The following is a 17,653-nucleotide window of genomic DNA, read 5'->3' as shown; positions in this document are numbered from 1 at the left end:
TTTTGCTCAAAGTTTAGTTTCCATTTCACTTATTTCGTTTTTCTTATTATATCTGTTGGTTTTTTAATTCTACTTATTTTGCTCTAAGTGGCACAGTGGATAGAGTACTGGGCCTGAAGTCAGGAAGACCTGAGTTCAAATCCAGCCTCAGACACTTATGTTACTTTGGGCAAGTCACTCAATCCCGTTTGCCTTGTTTTCCTCATTTGTAAAATGAGCTGGAGAAGAAAATAGCAAACCACTCTAGTATCTTTGCCAAGAAAACCCAAAATGGGGTCGTGGAGAGTCAGACACGACTGAAACAACTGAACAACAATTTTGCTCTGGACCAGTTCCTACAAATCTTCCCACGGTTCCCTGAATTGCTCATTATCACTACATCTTACTGCACACTAATATTGCATTAAGTTGACATACAGATAAATAGCTAACATATTTATTATGCCTTAAAGTTTGCAAAGTACTCCACATGTGTTATTTAATTTTGCAGCCATTCCTGAATATGTGTTGCTAATGTTTTTTTTTTTAATTAAAAATAAATTGGGGGGAGGATGTTTCCTGGGAGCAACAAGGTACCCAGCAAATCAAGGGAGTTTGGGGATTTGCCCGAGGTCATATATGTGCTCTGGCTCCACACCTCATTCTGTCTGCATCTGGGAGAAATTCTAGTTCTCCTTGATGTCTATGTGGCCTTAGGCAAATAACTTCCCCTCTATGGGCCTCAGTTTCCCCTCTGTAAAATGAGGTGGCTAGACCAGAGGACCTCTAAAGACCCATTTCAACTCTAGAGTCGGGATTCATAGGAAAGTGTGTGTGTGTGTGTGTGTGTGTGTGTGTGCGTGCGTGCATGTGTGTGTGTGTGTGTGTGTGTGTGTGTGTGTGTGTGTGTGTGTGTTAGGTAAGTGTCTGTGATGTCCAGTAGCTCTTCACTGTGAGGCTAACGGAGCTCTCTCTTCTTCAAGAACAGAAATAAAAGACATCTAAAGATCATAGCTTGGTCAATCCCTCCAGCAATCAACATGCATGTTTTAAGTGCTTACTGTGTGTTGGTCTCTGGGCTGAGCTCTGGGGATACATACAGAAAGAGAAGAAGGAAGGAAGAGAGGAAGAAGGGAGGGAGGGAAGAAGGAAGGAAGGAAGGAAGGAAGGAAGGAAGGAAGGAAGGAAGGAAGGAAGGAAGGAAGGAAGGAAGGAAGGAAGGAAGGAAGAAAAGAAAGAAGGAAGGAAGGAAGGAAGGATGGGAAGGATGGGAAGGAGGGAGGGAGGGAGGGAAGGAAGGAAGTGCTTACTATGTTTCAAGTCTAATAAAGTCAACAAGCATTTGTTGAGTGCTTACCATATATGCCAGGCACCATACTAAGTTTAGAAATATAAATACAAGCAGAAAGAAAGACAATTCCTGACTTCCAAGAACTTACATTCAAATGGGACAATATAACATATTTTAAAAAATCTGGAAAAAGGGGTGGGGCAGGAGTGAAGTTACCGGAGGAAGGGGATATTGTGGAGAAAGTATACTGGGAAGAGTCAGGGATGCAGCCTAGAAAAGAAGGCACGGGGTGGGGGGTCTGGTCATTCTCTGTAAAATGGGGTTTCTGAAAGGAACCAGCCAGTAAAAGAGATGAGCCAAAATGGTAAAGTGTACTTCCAATATATTAAGCCCAGGGCTAGAGTGAGCTTCCAGGGTGGAGAGGTTTCCAGGGCATGGTAGAATACGTCCAGGAGGAGAGGCAAGAATGACTAGGAAAGAAACACTGTAAGAGACAATAGAGGGAAAAACAGATTAATTAGAAGTCATCTTCTTTAAAAGAGAATTAATTAATGCTACCTGTCTTTCAATATACCAGTCCCTGTCTACTATTTACCAGCCCCACTATGGTCTCCTGTGACTAAAGTTTATCATTAGTTTTCTAAACCTATAAAGATGGTTTGGACAAATTATTAAATACATTTTTATTAACACTTTAAAAAAATCCATGGCAATCACTTCCCAATACTCCACCCTCCTATCCACGCCACCCCCCATCCTGATTGAACTCTCCTTGGTAATGAAGAAGCACATTTTAGCAAAACAAACCAATATATTGTCCTTTTTCACAGTATATACCTGATTTTGCATCTGTAGTCCACCATGTCACAGTGACCTGAAGGAAGCTTATTTTATCAGTCCCTTGGAATCAAGATGGGTCATAGCATTTATATGAGTTTCAATGTCATTCAGTTTTGTTTTCTCTTACTTTATTATAGAAAATACACATATTTGTATGTTTTTTTCCTGGGTCTGCCTTCTTTGCTCCGCATCAATTCATACAAATCTTCAAAGACTTCTCTGAATTATTAAAGCACAATATTTTTCTATTACATTCATATGCCACAATTTGTTTAGTCATTCCCAAACTGATGGCCTCTCACTTTGTTTCCATTTTTTTTACACACACATACACGAAAATACTGCTATGACTATTTTGATATATATGGGAACTTTCTCTCCGTTATTGACCTCTTTGAGGCACATGCCCAGCAATAGGATTTCTGGGTCAAAGTATAGAATCAGGTTAGTTTCTTTCTTATCACAGATCTAAATTGCTTCCAAAAACTTACAGCTCCCCCAATAGTGTGCTGGTGTGTCTGAATTTCCACAGCTCCACCAATGATGCCTATTTCCATTTGGTCTCATTTTAGCTAATTTGGTGAGCATGAATAAAGGAAGGCTCCAACTTGTGCCCATTTGCATTTCTCTTATCGTTACTGATTTAGAGGAATCTTTCAGGTAGAGATGGATAATTTGCCTTTTGTTTTTGGTCAGCTGTTTGTTTGTATCCCTTTGGATCATCAGATAATATTCTGGGTCCACTAGTGGAGGAGTTCATTTGGATCACCCCTGCCAATTTAGTACCTAAATGATGAGGGACCTGGGCATGGTGTCATAAGAGGAATAGATGACAGCACTGATGATACTTACCTTAGAGAAGATTCCTTGAGGAGAGACATAATTGCTCTCTTTAGCGCCATGAAGACAAAGGTACAGGCTTATTCTGTGTTCCCCTACATGGTGGAACTAAGAGGAATGAGGGAGAAATTATAGGGTGACATATTTCAACTTGATAGAAAGGCTTTTCTAAGAATTATAGCTGTTTGGAAATGGAATGGGCTCCCTGTATAGATAGTGAGTTCCCCATCATTTTAAGTGTTTAAGCAGAATCTGATAGGGATTTTTATGGTTGGCTTGATTTTTTTGGAAGGAGGGGGAGGGGTTGGATGGATTACTGCTAAGACTGACTCCACCTCCAGTAGGTATGACAGACCCAATGTAAGTTTCTTAAGAATAGAGACTATCATTTTTTTTTTCTATATCCCAATGCTAAATAGACACTGAGGCATACTGGATAGAAAGTCAGCCTCTGATCCAGAAAGAACCAAATTTAAATCCCCTTTATGACATATCTTGTACATGTGACCTTGGGAAAGTCATTCATATTCTCAGTGTTCTAGATAAGATTCTAAGGTGCGGAGAAACTGCCAACCTGAATTGACAGAGGAAGCTTCCTTACCTGGGAGTTCCATATACCCATAAGATTATAGATCCAGTGCCTGGCATATAGTTGGTATTTTATAAATGCTTGTTGAATTTCAGAGGATCATAAATTTAGAGTTAAAAGGGACCTTGGAGGTCATCAAGTCTAACTGCCATATTTTATAGTGGGGGAAACTGAGGCACAAGGTGACTTGCTTAGGTTCACACAGCTAATAAATGTTGGGAGGGATTAGAATCCAGGTGAGTATGACTCCAAGTCTATGACTCTACCCATTCTACCATGCTAATTCTATATTTATCACATTAAATTTCATCAGAAATATATCAATTAAGCCAACAGGCTCTCTCTAAGTTTCCAGAAGCTAAGCCAAGCCAGGACTTGTACAGTGGACTTGGAGTCAGGGGACCTGACTTCAAATAGCAACTCTTCTTCTTGCTAGCTGTGTGACCTTAGGCAAAATATTCCATTTCTCTGTGTCCCGGATTCCTCTGTGTAAAACGGGGAGATTGGACTAGATGACCTCTAAGATCTTTGTTGTTCAGTTGTTTTTCAGTGGTGTCCAACTCTTCATGATCCCAGAGATACTGGAGCTGTTTGCCATTTCCTTTTCCAGCTCATTTGACAGATGAGGAAACTGAGGTACACAGGGTGAAGTGACTGTCCCAGGGTCACACAGTTGGTAAGTGTCTGAGGCTGGATTTGAACTCAGTGCTTCCTAACTCCAAGTTTAGTATTCAATCCACTGCACCACCTAGCTAAAATCCTATCCAATGTGAAATCTGTGACCCTGTCTATGTAATAGCAAGGCATGCTCACTGGCTAACAGTTCACATGGGTTATTTTGTTAGTGAAAGTATGCATGTAGAAGAAATACTCCATCTCTTTGCAGCTCCCATCCCTCAAAGGCACAGCACTTGTGACAGCTGATATGCCTGGATGTCACTGTCACTTGTAACCAGATGAGAAGTTGCTTAGTTGATTCTTGGGGTCCTGGTCCCCAGGTTGAGAAAGCACCAAAGTGATAGCTAATGGCAGTTTTCTAATAATCAGAACAAGAAGGGATGTTCCAATAGGAATCAAGCACTATAATCAGACAACCCCCAAAATGAGGTTATAAAGAGGCTGGCAGGACTAAAAGACTTGAGTGAGCCGCTTCAGGGCTTCAGTGTGGTACAGGAGAAAGTGTTACACTTGGAATTTGCAGACCTGGATTCAACGCCTGTCTTGGATCCTTATCAGTTTGCATGACCCAGAGCAAGTTATTAAAACTGTATTGGCCTCAGTTTTCTTGTTTGAAAAATAGGGAATAGACTAAGTGCCTTCTGAGGCCTCTTCTAGCTCTCAATCAGTGATCCTTGAAGCGGGTTCAAATCCTGCCTTTGTCACTTCCTACCTGTGTGACCTTGGGCAAGTCACTTCTGTCAGAGCCTCCGTTTCTACATCTATAAAATGGGGGTCTTAAACTAGATGGCCTCTGAGGTCCTTTTGACCATAAACCTATGGTCCTATCACCTATATACAAATTTCTATGATTCTCCTTCTTATCTGCCTCTGCCACTTTGGGTCTCAAATTGCTTATCTAGAGATAAAAAGGTTAGACTAGAACCAGATAATCTCTAATTACTCAATCAATAACCATGTATTAGGCTCCTATGTGTTCTAGGCACCATGCTAGGCATTGGGAGTACCAAGAGAACAATGAAACATTTCATGCCCTAAAAGAAGCTTATGTTCTATCAGGATAAACAATATGTACTCAGGTAGATGTGAAAGCTTTGAAAAGATCAAACCCTATGAACTCATAGCCAACAGGCCTGCTTGGCTGGCTGTGGTTAGTCTGCCTCTCTTCAGTTTAGCTTACAGAAGGAAACATTTTTAACAAGTGTATTTCTTGCTGATGAGGAGCAGACAGACAGAAGGATAATAACACTCTGCACCTCTACTGCTCTCAACAGACTTTCATCTGTTAGCGCACACTCTAACCAGGAGAAGGGGTTGAAATCCAAAGAATGATACTTCATGTAAACAGTGCAGATAACACCTTACACTGAGGACATGCTGTTCCTGTCTGACAATTATTCTCTCAACAGAAGTCGATTTTCTCTCAAACGGCCATAAACAGCCTTGCGTAACTATTCCAAACAATAAATACACAGCACTCAATGACTGGGGATACACCCTTCAAGCACCATGATTTCATGTCCACCCAAATCACCTGCCATCTTGTTGGCTAGCCTTTGTCTCCCATGGCTGTATCTTCTTCATCCCTTTGTTGAGGTCTTGCTCAGCTTCCTTTGAAGGACTATCTCAGAGCTTACAGTGATTTTCCAACAGGAGTGAATTAATCATGGTATTATCTTTTATATCTACCCATCTTCCACCCTCTTCATCTCCCACCAATGTAGTTCAAAAGAACAGAAAGACCTCCAGGATGCAAGAGGTATCGATCAGTGGACTCTCACCTTTGGCTCAAAAGTCAATGCTAATTTACATGTTATGAATGCAATCTGAAAATACTTGGAAACTCTCCCAGTCTTACCTTCTTTTCATAGACATCCACAACTATGCATTTTTGCCTGAATTTCCCAAGGGCTCCCCAAATCTTGTTTCTTAACAAAAAATCCCTGGCATTTTTTTTAGTTGGAGAAGCTTTTAACATGCATTATCTCATTTGATCGTCATAACAACACTATAAGGTAGGTACTCCAGCTGCTGTTACCACATTTTATAAGTAAAGGAACTGAAGCTTAGGGAGGTTACGTGACCTAAAAAAATGTAAGTGCCTGGAAGACAGAAACTGTTTCCTTTTAGTTTCTGTATCCCTAGAAAGAGAGTATGGATTGAGAGTGGATAGGGAGCTCTTTGGTTTTATGGGGATTTTTTGGTTCAGTCATTCAGTCATGTCTGACTCTTCACAACCCCCTGGACCATAGCACTCCAGGCCCTTCTCTCCTCTACTATGTCTGTCTGTCTAAGTTCATGTTCTTTGTTTCCATGACACTATCTATCCATCTCATCTTCTACCTCTCCTCCTTTTGCATTCAATCTTGCCAAACATCAGGGGTTTTTCCTCTTAACAGTATTTTATTTTTTCCTCCCCTCACTTAATAGTATTTTATTTTTTCCAATTACATGTAAAGATAGTTTTCAGCGTTCACTTTTATGAGATTTTGATTTCTAATTTTTTCTCCCTCTCCTCCACCCTCCCTAAGACTGCAAACAATCTGATATAGGCTATACATGTACAATCATATTAAATACATTTCCATGTTAGTGATATTGTAAAAGAAGAATAAGAACAAAAGGGTAAAATCACGAGAAAGAAAAAAAACAAAAAAGAGAGCAAACAGTGTGCTTCAATCTGCATTCAGATTACATAGTTCTTTCTTTGGATGTGGATAACATTTTCTATCATGAGTCTTTTGGAATTGTGTTAGATCTTTGCATTGTTGAGAAGAGCTAAATCTATCAAAGTTGGTCATCACACAATGTTGTTTCTGCGTACAATATTCTCCTGGTTCTGTTCAATTCACTCAGCATCAGTTCACATAAGTCTTTCCAGGATTTTTTGAAATCTGCCTGCTCATCATTTCTTATAGCACAATCATATTCCATTACATTCATATACCACAACTTGTTCAGCCATTCCCCAACTGATGGGCATCCACTCAATCTCCAATTCTTTACCACCACAAAAAGAACTGCTATAAACATTTTTTGTACATGTGGATCCTTTCCCTTTATGATCTCTTTGGGATACAGACATAGAAGTGGTATTCTGGGTCAAAGGGTATGCACAGTTTTATAGCCCTTTGGGCATAGTTTCAAATTGCTCTTCAGAATGGTTGGATTAGTTTACAACTCCATCAACAATGCATTGGTGATCCAATTTTTCCACATATTCTCCAACATTTATTTATTTTCCAGTGAGTTCTGTCTTCTCATTATGTGGCCAAAGTATTGAAGCTTCAATATTTGATTTTCCAGTGAATAGCTTGAATTAACTTCTTTAAATATTGGCTCATTAGATCTCTTTGCTGTCCAAGAGACTCAAAAGTCTTCTCCAGCATCACAACTCGAAAGCACCAATTCTGTGATGCTTAGCTTTCCTTATAGTACGACTCTCACAGCCATACTACTCACAGCCACACATACAACTACTATATGGACCAAAGTGATGTGTCTGCTTTCTAGTATGTTGTCCAGATTTGCCATAGCTTTCTTTCCAAGGAGCAAGCATCCTTTAATTTCATGGCTGTCGCCCTCATCTGCACTGATCTTTGAGCCCAAGAATATAAAACACTGCTTCTGTTTCTTCTCCTTCTATTTGCCAGGAAGTGATGGGACCAGTTGCCAAGATCTTGGTTTTTTTTAATGTTAATCTTTGAGCCAGCTTTTGCAACGTCCTCTTTCATTCTCATCAAGAGGCTTCTTAATTCTTCACTTTCTGCAATCACAGTGCTATCGTCTCTGTATCTGAGATTGTTGATATTTCTCTCAGCAGCCTTAATTCCGGCTGTGGATTCATCTAGCCTGGTACTTCACATGATTACTCTGCATATAAGTTACATAAATAAGGTGATAATATACAGCTTTGTCATGCTTCTTTTCCAATCTTAAACCAATCAGTCGTTCCATGTTTGCTTCTAACACTTGCTTCTTGGCCTGCATACAAGTTCCTCGAGAGACAAGTAAGATGATCTGGTACTCCCATCTCTGTGGACTTGCCACATTTTGTTGTGATCCACCACATAGTCAAAGGATTTAATGTAGTCAATGAAGCAGAAGTAGGTTTTTTTTTTCTGGAACTCCCTTGTTTTCTCCATCTCCATAATCCAATGAATGTTGGCAATTTGGTCTCTAGTTCACCTTCCCCTTCAATCCATGTGTGGGCATTCTGTGACTGTTTTCTGTTAGCTTATTGCAAGGTGAAAGGAAAGCGTATTAGTTAACTGCTTTGGAACTAGATGGTGCAGTGTATAGAGAGCTGGGCCTGGAGTCAGGAAGATTCATCTTTGTAAATTCAAGTCTGGCTTCAGACACTTAACTAGTTGTGTGATCCTGGGCAAGTCACTTAACCTTGTTTGTCTCAATTTCCTCATCTGTAAAGTGATCTGGAGAAGGAATCACTCTAGCATCTTTGCCAAGAAAATCCCAAATGGGGACTCAAAGAATCAGACACGATTGAACAAGGTAACTTGGTCTGTATGCAAAAGGTTCCAAACAAAAAAACCTGACCTTTCTTTCCCCTGGAGGGTTCTCAAGTGAGGAAGAGTTACAGTAAACCTCTGGGTGAAGAGAAAGGATCAGTAGCTGCTAGATGCCTTATCTCCTTGCCTGGACTCACATGGAGCCATAAATGCATGATGCTGCCTTTCCCCATTGTTTCTATGCTTTAGTCTTCATTTTAGATGCATGGAGTATAAGAGAAGGAATGAATGAGGATATGACATTGTGAGTTCTGTAAGGTAGGAAGAGCTACTCAAAGTATGGAAACTAGAGTCCATACCAGAGTTTTCCAGTAACTGAGTCAGTGAGGAAACAGCTCTAAGGAGTAAACTGTTAGACCCAATGCAGTACTGAATCAACCTAGACACAAAGACACCATGCCCTGTGAGATAGTCAAGGACTTGCCCTGTGCTACACTGCACTCAGAAGGGAGCCTGGCAGGAGGAATGTTTTGTAGCACCCACTCTAAGTTTGAACAGTCTATCCAAGGACCCAGCTATAGAGGGGGAGAGTGTGCCTCTGTTCAGTGGGATTTTCTCCTTTGGTTCTTGCTCTATCTTTTCAGTAAATATCTCTTTGTAAAAGCTAATTGATATTAATTGGTTATCCATAATATTAAGGAGAAATTAACTAGTCAAAGTTACCTTAGGGCACTCAACAACAGTTAAATAGTCTTGCGGAGACCCTAGCTGGCGTGGGATAATTGGCATCGGGGGAATGCACTGGATGAAGGTTTGTAAGCAACAGCATTAGAAACATCCTTACAGTCTCTCAGGGGCACTCCTAGAAACCTGAGCAAAGATAGAGTAAAATAGTCTTGCTCTGAGGACCCTACATGCCAATGAAGTGTTGGGTAAGAATCCAGAGTTCCAATATACTACGTTAGGGGAGATTGAATTGTAATGGCATCTAAGATCACCTCCATTTTCACCAGATACTCAATGTATCTCTAATGCCAGAGAGGCAGCAGATCGTGGGGAATAAAGAGCCATTCTTGGAGCTGGGGAGAACAGGGCCCAAGTCCTGGCCCTGACACACAGTGGCTGGGTGAACATAGGCAGGTCATTTCACTTCTCAATGCTCCAGGCAACACCTGAAGGCAATAAATGGCAGAAAAAGTATGGTTGGTAGAGAGGTTTTCCTTACCTGGAAGCTCCTTATATCAATGAAATAACAGGTCCAGGCCCTTTGGCTAGTGTCTGGAACTTTTTTTTTGGGGGGGGGGAGTTGTTGGCGGAGGGAAAAAAGATATTATTGATTTAAATTTATAGGTCTGTAAATAAATTTCAGGGGATCTGCAAATTTGAATTAGGGAAAATACATCTTTATTTCAATAAAATTGATTTCCTTTGTCATCATATGTATCTTATTTTGTGTATGATTCTGAGAAGGGGTCCACAGGCTTCACCAGTACTCCAAGGGGGTCCATAATACATACAAAGGCTAAGAACCCCTACTTAAAGGAACTCTGTGGAAAAAACTCACAACTTTCCCATTAACCTGTAAGCACTTATTCACCTGCTGTGTAATGTAAAGTCTCAGAGAGTTGTTTCCTGGAACCCTGAGAGGTTAAGTGATTTGACCATGTCAAACAGCCAATGTATATCAGAGCTGGGACTTGGATCCAGGTCCTCATGGCAAGCCCTCTATACACTAGTGGGGAAGAGGGGCAAATTAGAATTAGTCATGCTCACCAGACAGCGGACAGGTACGCAATCCACCAGAGCACACCATTTCCAAGTGACCTCCTCCTAATTTATTGCTGCTACTGCCAAATGCATAAGGCTAGTGCCAGCTCCTTGCAAGACAGCCCCAGAGAGGGATAAATGCATTTCAAAGTCCTGACATATTTCCAATAAGCTGCAGCTTGAGTCATCAGAGCATGTCCACTCTAACCTCCTTCCGATTTCAGCTGTAGTCTCAGAAAGATGTGCACAAATATATAAATCAGTGGGAAAGTCTCCTGAATTGGAAACCCCCTTTCCCTCAAGGGGTCCTCCTGGCAGGCTCCCAGCACCAGATGCATGGGATCTCAGAAGCCTTGGTAATCACCTAATCCAACTCCATTTTATAGAGGAAGGAACTGAGGGTCAGAGATGGAAGTCACAAAGTAAATGGAGAGCCCAGGTTTGAAGACAGGTCTTATGATTGCAGTCCCCATGTTATTTTCGTCACATTGACCTGTCACAGTGTCTCTCAATGCAATCACTAGGACAAGCCGTGATGTTCTTAGCTGCACTGCTTTTGGTCAAGCAAAAGCTCCAGGAGCTGGCCATTTTAATGAAGTCTTTCCTCACTACTACCTTATGCTTCCATGCCAACTTTTTTTTAAAAAGTGTTGATTTTTTTATCACCATAATTTCCCAGTATATCCTTCCCCCATTGAGCTCTTCCTTGTAACAAAGAAAAAAGAAAGAAAAGTAGTTCAGTAAAACTAACCAACACAACAATGGGGTGTTGCAGTTTTCCACTTCCATAGTCCTCCACCTCTTCAAAGAAGGGATTTACATTTTAATGGGAGAAGATGACACATAAAGGGGAAATGGAAAGCAGCAGGAGGAGAGGAAGGTTACTCACATGGCAACAACTCAGCAGATGGAGATGAAGAGCCTGGAGAGGGTGGGGATATAAATGAGGTGATGCATGGCTAGCCCCTTTGCAGAAGCCAAGCTTAGTTTTTATAATTACAAAATAGTGTTTCATTCTTGTTATTTTAATTTACATTGTAGTAGCCTTCCTGTGTATTCATCCTTTCCCTGGTCCTGCTTGTCTCATTTTGCATCTGTTCATATAGATCTTCTAATGCTTCTCTAAATTTTTCATAGTCAGCATTTCTTTATGGCACAGTAACAATATCCTATTATATTCATGTAACACAATTTGTTCAACCATTCCCCAGTCAATGGACATTGACTTTGTTTCCGGTCCTTGGCTACCACAAAAAAAATCATTCTAAGTGTTTTTCTTTATTATTATTATTATTATTATTACCACCCTCATCATCACTATTATTAACAATTTGAAAGTATCAACAAACATGAATGTTTCCAAACGTAAAGAGAAAAAAAAAGGATTTCATATGAAACCATCCATTACATATAAATTGATTCTTCTTTAAAAGTATGTATTAAAGTGAACTCTGAAGTACTAACACTGCTCTGCTTGTTTATGTCCCCTTCTGAACTTCCTTATGTTCTCCTCTGTGTATTATTTAAATGTGCCATTGATGGTCTTTTCTTTTTCCTTTTACATCTCCATCACAATATTCCCCAGTGTCTCTCACTACTGTCACCCTCTTCTCCCCTCCCCTTTTCTCTTCCTTTCCTCACCAATTTCACTATTGAATTTAATGTATTTCTATATCAAACTCATGTGTGTGTGTGTGTGTGTGTGTGTGTGTGTGTGTGTGTGTTTCAACCTTTCTTCATCAGGTTCAGCTAAGGTTGAGGTTCATGAGATGCACGCTCCCCTTGATGTTTGTATGCTCTTCTGAAAAGCAACTCAATAATGAAAAATATTGCATCCCTCCCTTTTCCACATTTCTTCTTTTCCTTCCCTTTTTATTCTCTTTTAAAAGCCACAAAACTTATTTTTTCTAAACTCCCTCTGTGACCCTTATAGAAAGTGGGATGTGTCTCTTCTCCTCCATTACACAGTAAACACACATTCATCCTTATTCCTTGCCAATTTCAGAAATGTATTTACTGTTCCAAATTTCTCTTGTCTTCTGGGCAGTCTTTTCTCCTAAATGCCTTAGCTTACATTTATAAAATACCTTAAGGTTTATGAAGTATTTTCTTTGCTACAGATAATAAAAGTAGTTTTCTCTGTTTTGTAAGTTAGAAAACCAAGGCTCCAGGATGTTACACGATTTGCTGAAAATCACATCGTTTATGATTTTTTTTTGTGGTGAGAGTTGAACCTAGGTCTTTTTTTGGAGATAGATTCTAGGTTGTGAATTCTCCCCATCCTACCATTTTGCTTCTCCTTCTGGGAAAGGGTCTCTAGTATAGTATTCCCCAGAAATATCACTTTTATTTCTCTTTCCACTGCTTTTCACCCCAGTGGTCTCTGCCATGATCCACCCTCTTCCACCTTTGGCTCCTAGATGTCTTCACATTAGTAGATCTTCTTAATTCATACCCTGTATCAAGCAGGATGTGATAGATAGATAGATAGATAGATAGATAGATAGATAGATAGATAGATAAATGGATGGATAGATAGCCAGCCTGGAAGGCAACAAGACCTCAGTTCAAGTTACCCCTCTTCTTTCTTTGACCCAAGTCAAACAATTTACAGAAACTCTCATGGCTCTAGGCACTCCTCTTAGGAAGAGAGTTGCAGAAAAGGTGCCTAACTACATTGGTAGAGAGAGTTTCTTTACCTGGGAATTCTCTAGACCAGTGAAATCCCAAGTCTAGTACCAATCTCCTATCTTGTCTATTCTGTTCCTTTTGAATAAAGGCATTCTTTGAGAGTTATGTTATGGGTATAGATCCCATACCACCAAGTTCTGATAACATTAGTTAAGTCATCAGTTGCTCCCTTGGATTACAATTTCTAGTTCTCTTTTCTCGTTATCTACATTTTTGTTGTTGACCTTTCAGACCATTTGTTTGATTGCTGGCTTCTTTCTTAGGGTTTTTCTCCCGTGAAGCACAAGCCATCTTCCTTCCCATCTCTTTTCAGTTTAAAGCCTTCTTGATTAGATTTCAAAGATTCCAGGTACAGTTTTAAGCCATCTTTTGTCAGGTTCCATGATGGGCCAGAGTTCCATTTTGAGATGTGATCCAGAAATCCAAACCCTGTTCTTAGACTCTATCTTCTTAGTCAGCTGTTTACTTTCTCCATGTGCCTTTCTCTTCCAGAGCCTGTGCCTTCAATCAGCAACAGTGACCAAAAACACCACCCTCATGACCCTAAGGTCTTTGGTTACTCTGGTTCTTTCTAATATCTAACAATGCTCTCTAGGATTCTTCTTCTTCACAATCAGATTGCCAAATGTGGATAGGGGTCAGCTGGTATGTCAAGGCCTGGGATACTCTCCATCACATCTTGGTTGATACTCTTCTTCTACCCTGAGACCCTCCTTTCCTCAGTGGTGACTCTGACCCTAGGATGATCATTTTAGAAAGGACCCCAGCCATGCTTCACTTCACTCACAACTGGATTTTCTCCATACTCCTCCATATCTGCCGTATTGCCCCCATGTAGGTACCCTTCCTCTCTCTCCCCCTTGTTTCCTTGTCTCATAACCTCTATCTGTCATCTTCCCCTATTAAAGTTCCTTGAAACTAGGGATATCTTGCTTGTTTTCACTCATATCATCAGTACACTGCCTAGTACATATTAAGCACTTAACAAATGCTCTAACTATTCATCCATCCATTCATCCATCCATCTATCCATCCATCTAACCCATCCATATCTATCTACCTACCTATCTATCTATCTATCTATCTATCTATCTATCTATCTATCTATCTCCCTATCCAATTAACAGCCAATCTTGTCAATTCTACCTCCACAGAATCTGTCATACTTCCCTGCTCTATTTTCCCATAGCAACGACCAAAGTTTAGTCTCTTATCCTCCAAACTGGACTCTTGCAATGACTTTCAAATTGCTCTCCATCCCATGAGTCTCCTTTCTGCGATCCACTCTCCATAGAGCTGCCTATGTGAAGCACAAGTTTGACCTTGTCACCCTGTGCTCAAAAAGCTCCATTAGCTCCCAATTGTCTCTAACATAAAATATGAATTCCTCTATTTGGCAATTAAGGTCCTTAATAGTCTGACTTCAACCTACTTTTCCAGGTTCAATATATATTACTCCCTTGTACTCACTCTATGGTCCACCCAAAATGACCTACCACCACCCTCATTTCTGACCTTCCTTCTCCTGTCTCTGTGTCTTTGCAGTGGCTGTTCCCCATGCCCAGAATTAACTCCCTTTTCATTTCTGCCTCTTAGAGTTCCTCCCAAATGGAGTTCACACTCCCCTTCTGCAAGCCTTTCTTTCTTGGTCCTTACAGAAGCTAGTGCTGCCCCTTTTAATTATCTTGCATTGACTTGGCATATATTTTATATTGACTTTTATGTAAACATGCTTTATCTCTCCCAGTAGAATGGAAGCTCCTCCAGGGCAGTGATTGTTTGGGTTTTGTATTTTTATCCTCAGGGCCTGACACAAGTTTAACAAATGCTGGCTGATTGACTTGTGGATCAACCAGTGCCCCTGAGAACAGACTCATCTATTGTTAATATCATCTGAACAAATAGCTGCCTCAGGACCTTCTCCTAGGAATCACCATTCTCCACTCATTTCGCTTACTCTCGCTGGCTGACCTCTCTCCCCCTGTTGCCACCCAGCACCATTCCTTAAACAGCACACAGCTGTTTCCTCCTCTCATACTCAGCGCCACGGGTGGTCATCTCTATTCTGTAAATCAGAAAACCAAGGCTCTGGGTGCTATATGATTTGCTCAAAATCATGTGATTTATGACTTCTGTGTGTGTGTGTGTGTGTGTGTGTGTGTGTGTGTGTGTGTGTGTGTGTGTGATGAGATTTGGCCTGGGTCTCCACGTCTTTCCTCCCTTCTCCCCCATGTCACAATATTATCCTTTGGCCTCATGATAGGTCACTTTCCCTACACCTTTTGAGTTCCTCCTTTTGATGATCTTTACCTGGAACTATTTTCCCCACCTGCCCCTTTGAAGGGAACATGAAATCAGCCCTAAAAATCTGGAAAGTCAAGAGGCATTCCCAGCCCCGCCCGCTTTTAAGCAGCAGTAGCAACAACACTTTTTCTTCTCGTAGGTGGCACACCAGTCAGCCCTTTGAGAGTAGAAAGTCATTACCTGGCCAGGAGGGAAGGAAGAATAGCCCGCATTATTACCTGGGTCACTACAAAGTTCTCCATACTAGCCGGGAGGAAGGTCGTCAGTTTCAGTCTTCTGAGGGTCTCACCTGCAGCTCCTGTGTTGTTGTCATTATTGTTGGCCCTTCATTTCCAAAGAGGACCAGTAATATCATGAGGGTAATGTCCTGACTTGTTCATGAATTTGGTTTAAATGAGACTGTCATGGTGAAATGTTTATTAATTTGATTATTTCACTGGGGACTCAGTTGAAGGTCCTTAGTTCCAAGGTACTTTCTAAATGAAATTCAAAGTTCTGTGTTCTAAGGCCCCTCCCAGCTCTGACATCCTCTGTTCTAAGGCCCCTCCTAGTTCTAACATTCCATGTTCTAAGGTCCCTTCTAGCTCTGACGTTCTGTTCTAAGGGTCACCCTAGTGCTAACGTTCTGAGACTCCAGTGAGACAAGCAAAAACAGCCATTCCTTCCTATAATCTCAGTAATAAAGGGAACAGGAAATCTTTAGGTTTCCATAACTGAATATAGGCTGGGAGGGGCACTAGAATATTGAATAGAGGGCCTTTCAGATGGATTGAGGTTTGCCTTCTGAGCTCCTCTTCGGCTAATAACTGAATGTTTCCTGCCGGGCCCAAACCCAGACACATTGATCATTAATTAAAAGAGCAAGTTGTCAGCCCAAACAACAGCTGCTGGTGGGTCATGGTGGGAAGACTAAGCGATCGATATTGGACCTGCCCAGGGATAAATGTGAATGTTCAATTCATTAAATATTTAGTGAATCCAGTCTTATTGTGTGCCTAGCCTGGTGCTAGGTGCTACAGAGGATATCAAGAAATCTAAGACAATCCCTGTTCCCAAGGAGTTTATATTCTAGTTAAGCCAAAAGATCATGCACGTGAACAATCAGAAAATGATCTGACTGAATGAGATTAAGTGTCTAATGACTACTAGAGGGGATAAGGACCAAGGACAGCGAAGGACATGAGAAAATCTAGTGAAAGTAGGTTTCCTGGAAGAAGCAGAATTTGAACTTGATATTGAAGGAGAGTTAGGATTTGGAAAAGCTTTCTTTTTTCGTAGAAGGAAAGAATCATAAAATCTTTAAGTTGAAAAGAGTCTCATCAGTCACCTAGTCTGACCTGTTCATGAACAGGAATCCTTGCTGCAACGTACCCAGTAAGTGGCTATGCAGCCTTTGCTTGAAGACCACCTTGAAAGATAGCCCATTCCACTTTGTTGTTCAGTTGTATCTGAGCCTTTGTGATCCCATTTGGGGTTTCTTGGTAGAGTTACTAGAGAGGTCCACCATTTCCTTCTCCAGTTCATTTTACAGGTGAGGAAACTGAGGCAAACAAGGTTAAGTGACTTGCCAAGAGTCACACAGCCAGTAAGTGTCTGAAGCCAGATTGGAACTCAGCAAGATAATTCTTCCTGACTCCAGGCCCATTGCTCTGTCCACTGTACTACCTACCTGCCCCATTTCACTTTGGAATAGATCTAATTGTTAGGAAAATTTTGTTCCATTATTGTTTTTTTTCTTTGACATCAAGTTTCTACCCATCGCTCCCAATTCTACCTTCTGGGGACAAACAGAATGAGTTCACATCTGTATTTCACATATCAGTTCATCATATCAGTGTGATATGTGGAGAGAAAAAAGACTCAGAAATCCAAAGACCTATATTCAAATTCTGCTTCTGATATTTAACTGTGTAACCTTGGGAAAACCATTGCATCTCTCTAGACCCCAAGTTCCTCACCTATAAAAGGAGGGGATTAAACTAAGTGGTCTCTGAGATCCCTCCGACCTTCACATCTATAGTCCTATGCTCCTACAATCCAGTATACTTGAACATTCCAATCATGTACTGCTCAGGTCCAGGCTAACCTCTGCGATTCCTTTAGCTTATTACTATATAGCTTGATCTCCCCTCCCCACATTGTTTTGGATACCCTTCCCTGTTCTCTCGTTCATCAACATCTTCTCTAAAATGGGGCATCTCAAAT

At 40.9% G+C, this 17,653-nt stretch overlaps 1 long non-coding RNA gene across 1 annotated transcript; it reads right to left on the bottom strand.

The window, feature by feature from the left end:
- Positions 1 to 315: 315 nt before the first annotated feature.
- On the bottom strand, positions 316 to 15,929 carry LOC110222827 (uncharacterized). Its single transcript, XR_002328495.2, has 3 exons — positions 15,667 to 15,929; positions 2,963 to 3,058; positions 316 to 1,754 (listed from the first exon to the last, which is right to left on the bottom strand). It is a non-coding gene; the product is annotated as an uncharacterized LOC110222827 (long non-coding RNA).
- Positions 15,930 to 17,653: the final 1,724 nt, after the last annotated feature.

The sequence above is a fragment of the Phascolarctos cinereus genome, unplaced genomic scaffold (assembly GCF_003287225.1).
Source record: "Phascolarctos cinereus isolate Bilbo 61053 unplaced genomic scaffold, phaCin_HiC Scaffold_4;HRSCAF=312, whole genome shotgun sequence".
In the NCBI taxonomy this organism is placed as follows: Eukaryota; Metazoa; Chordata; class Mammalia; order Diprotodontia; family Phascolarctidae; genus Phascolarctos; species Phascolarctos cinereus.
This window is presented reverse-complemented; position numbering and strand designations above follow the sequence as displayed.